This window comes from Brienomyrus brachyistius, chromosome 2, assembly GCF_023856365.1.
Source record: "Brienomyrus brachyistius isolate T26 chromosome 2, BBRACH_0.4, whole genome shotgun sequence".
NCBI lineage: Eukaryota > Metazoa > Chordata > Actinopteri > Osteoglossiformes > Mormyridae > Brienomyrus > Brienomyrus brachyistius.
In genome coordinates this window covers 22061094-22066667 of record NC_064534.1, presented here as the reverse complement: position 1 = coordinate 22066667, position 5574 = coordinate 22061094, and positions in this window count along the sequence as shown.

The window sequence follows — 5574 nt, the reverse complement described above, 5'->3', positions numbered from 1 at the left end:
AGGGAAAGCCTTTATTTGTGCCTAATACTGTATGTTATATCGTGGAAACAATTGGTTTTATGGTAATAATTACCCAGGGTTTGTAATCTGAGGCTAAATCTACAAATTAAGGAAGGAAGAAGCTGGCTGATGAAAATGCTTCTCTAAAATAGACGCTACCTTGGACAACGACCTTCTCATATGCTCAGTGGGCTGTGAGATGGGGGTGGCTTGCTTTAAAAATAATGCCCATCCAGCCTGGATGCAGGATGGTGACCATGCCACTCCAAACCATCCAACAAGTCTCCGCTCATGGCAGAAGGGTCTCCAGGGTCTGGGGGTGCATGCTTAGTCGTTTAGGGTAAATTGGAGCAGAACCATGAAATGGACATTGGGATTTCTTTAGTTTGAGGTGTTCTGGTAGGTTGTGTGGTCCATGCAGGTCTTTTTGAGGCCTTTGTATCACCTAATTCTTCAGCACTCTTGCACCAGGTGTGTAGCAGGTGGGAGATGAAGCAAGGTAATAACTACAAGTATGTTCTCCAAACCCTAACTAATGTCAGCAGACTGGGGGAGCCGAGATGCATCTCATTACCTGGATTTAGTGCCATACAATAAATCTGTGCTGAATTTTGTCTGTAATTAGACTAATGGCCAAGAAAGTTCTTTACAACACATATATATCTGAATAAAAACACGGAATTAAGATCATAAAAGGACAAAGGCAAAGAACTTTTCAAGTGGCATGTTTTTATGGATTATTAAACAGCTGGCAGGAAAACACTAAAGTGCTGTTCACAATCTCTCGGTCTCACAGCTTGCATTGCTCCTTTTTATCATTTCATTTTCACAAGCGTAATAACACCTGGGACAGAGACCCAGAAATTCTTCACATACGATGTTTATTTAATCCTGGTTGGACCACAGTTGGAATTCATGTCATTAGTGGCTCCATCCTGTTAATGAACAATTTGTTTTCCAAATCCAATATAATAAACATATTGGCAACAGGAATTTCCTAATTAATACCAGCTGATTAATATCATTAATGTGAATGAAAGATTGGCCCAAACTAGCCTAAAGAATAAATGAGCTTGGCGGTTCTCTAACAGGTGATGAAGCAACTTGCTTTTCACTTGCTCATAGTATTCGGTCTCTACTCTCAGGTTATACATAATGTATGTTTAAGTTTTCAGCCCTAACTTTAAAAAAAAAAATCATCGGAATAAACAGAATTCATTACACAGGGGTTACTACGTCTTACAACACATACAAAGAGATGTTTTTATTTTTTTTAATTGTGCCACTTAGCAATGATAGAGACACTGAGTTAATTATTACTATTTTTAATGAAATAAAGAGTGTGTAGTGTTCCCACTTATTTTAAATCACATTGGGCAAGACCTGTGGAAGCTGAGCTCCTGGGTCTTGTTGCTGAGCCCTTCAACTTTGCATTGTTTTTGGATGCAGTCTGGAACAGGGATGGAGAGCGGTAAGGAAAGTGGAGACGTGCAGGTATTTGGGGGTGAGAACTGAGAGAACAGTTGGTGGAAACCTGGAGCTGAACAAAGAAAGTGGAGAAGGACAGCTAGGTTCCTTCAAGTGAGATCAACTATGAAATGATTTTTCAGAAGACGCTCATTTAAAAAGTGCTTTTAGAGTAATTCTTCCAGGGGGAGCCCAGAAAGGCCTGAACATTTGGCAACACCACTGTGGGAAAGGGGGGGGGGGCACACTCCCCTGGGAAACTGTAAGGGGTTTGCTGCAGGAGGGCAGTACTCGCTGTGGGATATCAGTCACGATTCAGGATAGACAAGATGGTGGTGGCGCATACATAAACCAGGGACTACATTTACTGACAGGAACAACTGGGCTAACGACACCTAAAACTCCGGCTCGCCACCATGCTGCCTCTTCCTTCAGGCTCTCCCGTGCTCTCCAGTCTCGCATCCACCCACAGTCCTTTGCACGCACTGATGCCCCTTAAAGCTACAAGAGCCTTTCTAGCAACCATAGAAATTTATTTCCTGGCCACTTCAAAGGTAGTGATTGAAAAATACTCTTGGAAAATGGAGTTAATGGCTGTGAAAATCACAAAAAACACTGCTGGATCATGGGTGATGCGAGTTCTCAAAAGGTCATCACAGATGATGTCATTTCTTCTGGAGGGTGTGACTTATCAAGGGTGATGCTCATTTTCTAACCTCTCTTGGAGGCAGAGACAGTCGGCACTAACTTCACTGCCAAAGTGAGGTGAGGACCGTTTCTTCTTGAGGAAATGTACATGAGATCGATGCTGAAACAAGAAAACTTCTGTCTTTATATTTGTCTAATGTGGTTCTCAAATAGAACTATAGATTCAAAATACATTAATATTTCACTGCTTATACTCCTCGGAGAAAATGCTTACTGATATCGTCCAAGTTCATAAAAACAGAGACGCTGGATTTCCGGAGGATAAAAATGCCTTCCGTTCCTCCAGTGATTATTTACTCTCCACCTAATCATCCACTTGGCCAAATCACTGCCAGTGACCCAGACCTGGTGTTACAGTTTGTATGCTTTAATCACATTCCAGTCACTTACTCTGGTTGTTTCCGAATTCACTAGAAAGAGGTTCCCCTGTATCACCACCACTTTCTATTCAGCAGAACCCATCTAGGGACTTCTAGTTCTGGATGTCACTACTGGATATCACCATCTATATCTTTAACATTTCTACATTTTTTTAAATCAGATTTCTGAACAGCTGGAAAGGACCAGTGACTTTTTATCATTTGTTACCTTATATAGGTGCATTTGGGGAGACACAGTGGCCCAATGGGTAACCCTACTGGCTCACAGCTTCAGGTTTTGAATGTGTCTGTGATGGACCGTCATTCATGACGTACCATGACACCCCTCCTATACTCCTCTTGTGATCCTGCTCAAGATAAACTGTTAAAAGATGGACGGATGCATTGCATTTTATAGCAGAATTGTGTTATTTAAATAGACACACAGCCAGCCTGTCCATTAAATTGTCACTTTCCTTACCTCAGGCTTCTCCTACTCTCACAGGCTCCAGCTGCAGTTCATGCACCTCCAGTGCTCCCTTTGCACCCCTCCCCCACTACAGTGACACCTCTACACCTTCCTCCCACCAAGTTGAGGGCACTTTGTTCTTTAGGAATCCATCACTTGGCTCTGTTTTTCTTACCTGCTTGCCATGCAGCCAGTGGAAACATGCTTTGCTGTTGTTGACCTGCTGCTGGTGTCTCTGTGTAATTATATACAATTATATAGGAGTTACTCTCAGCGGTCTTTTGCAAAGGAGTTAACAAGTTTGTTTTTCACTTACTTCTAAGCATCATTTTAATGATTCCTCTGGAAATTCTACACATTTTCTACCACAAGAAATACTACAGACGTTCTTAGTTAAAAACAGGATGTTACAGGAGGAAATAAGAAGGCTACTAGTTAACATGTCATTCTCCTCGTGGTCTGTAAGTAATGGCACCTAGCCACCCATCACCCTTAGCTAAGGCAGAGTCACTGCCCTGAGGTGTGGGTGATGACTAGGTCCACCCATCATTCTCAGGTAATGGCAGAATCACCTACGCTTCCCTGAGGTATACATGACAACAAACCAGCTCCACCCACCATCCTCAGCTAAAGCAGAATCACAGACTCTGCCCTTCCTGCCAGATAGGAATCATAGACTTTGCCCTTTGTGTCAAACAGGAATCACAGACTCTGCCCTTCCTGGCTAATGGGAATCACAGACCCTGTCCTTTGTGTCGGACAGGAGTCACAGACCCAGCCCTCCCTGTCTAACAGGAATCACAGACCCTAACCCTCCCTGTCTAACGGGAATCACACTCTGCCCTCCCTGTCTAACGGGAATCACAGACTCTGCCCTTCCTGTGAGACAGGAATCACAGACCCTTCCCTTTTCTTCAGACAGAAATCACAGACGCTGCCCTTTATGTCAGACAGGAATCACAGACCCTGTCCTTTCTGTCAGACAGGAAACATAGTCCCGTCCTTTCTTTCACATGGCAATCACAGACCATGCCCTTTCCACCTTATGGGAATCACAGACCCTGTGCTTTCCATTTAAGAGGAATCAAAGCAGCTGTATCTCTACATTTGGGGCCAGGCCCCAGCAGATGTCGCTGTTGAGCAGTGAGCAACATAATCAGTAATTCAGTCTAACCATGTTTATTTCTTCACAACTAACTAATATTGTTGTTTTTATTACATATGACAAAATATGACATACATGTTTTGCATTATTGCAAGGTTGTTTTGACTGAAAGTTAAGCACCTTAAAGCAATGAGTTTCCCTACTCTGAATTGCTTTGGATGCATTATGACCATGACCATTTACCACTTAATACAAGTTTTGTGAGCTTATTCATAAAGCCACTTACCTCTGCCTCTGTTACATTAATGCATGCTTGATTTAATCATTTGTATTAGGATTGACAGAGCAAGTACTTTGCAGGTTGATGCTTACTGCACCCAACTAGGCTTTCTGTGTCTTAGACGCCACTGAATCATGGCCCCCGCCCTTCCCATCAGATATGGGCTAACGTGGCCCGACACACAGTGCTGTCCAAGGAACAGCCTCGTCAATTCTTCATTAAACCTTAACCCTAAACCCAATCTTTTGTAAAAACCCTAACCAGAGTGAGTCTCTTCAGTATGTCTGACTTCCCCCCACTTTACAGACTTGGCCCATCTGTGAGCGATTCAGTGAAAACTACGCTTCCACAGCTCTAACGAGCTCACAGGATCAATTTCATTGGCTAGCAATATGAGAATGCTGATTGGCCACCCAGCACATGCTGCTACAAGCTGTAGCATGAATATATCTCACAGTCATGCTTTCATCTTTCACTTGAGAGAACGCTGGGATTCCTTCCGAAAGAAGGAGACTCCGGCCAAGAATAACTCAATTTAATGATCATCAAATATTAATTTGCCTCAGACCTGGAAGGTAGGTTAGTCCAGGTTTAATTTGGGAATTCTTATGTGGTAGGAACTCATTTGCTTAACTTACTAATCAATCCAGTGATATCGGTTTGACCCATAAATTTTACTGTTGAATTGAATTGATGCTACACCAGACACAGTTGCTACTGTTGGTAGCTCTTGAAAAGTACCTCAGCTACAAATGTACTGTAAAAAAATGTGGCTAATACTATTTTTGCCATGTAGTACATTGTACTCCTCATAGCCGATTGTGGTACTAATGCTTGTTAGATGCAAAGTATAACAAAATGGTAAGAAACTCACTCTCCAAGACAAGAAATGAAAAATGCCAGGGCTTTCACATATAGTGAAATTATGTACCAGTAATGTCCATCCACACAATCAGATTGCTTAATACTACATTTAGACTCACAACCATAATCATTGCATTGGCTCTCCCTGGATCACCAATAACCATGCACATAAGTATAGCATTTATTGTAATTTCTATTTCATTTCTAGATCTTTGACAATACAGACGCTCCTCTACTTATGAACGGGTTACGTTCTGAACGACTGTTCATCTATGTTCGTAAGTCATTATTCAACATCATTTTAAGGGTATACGCAAGTACA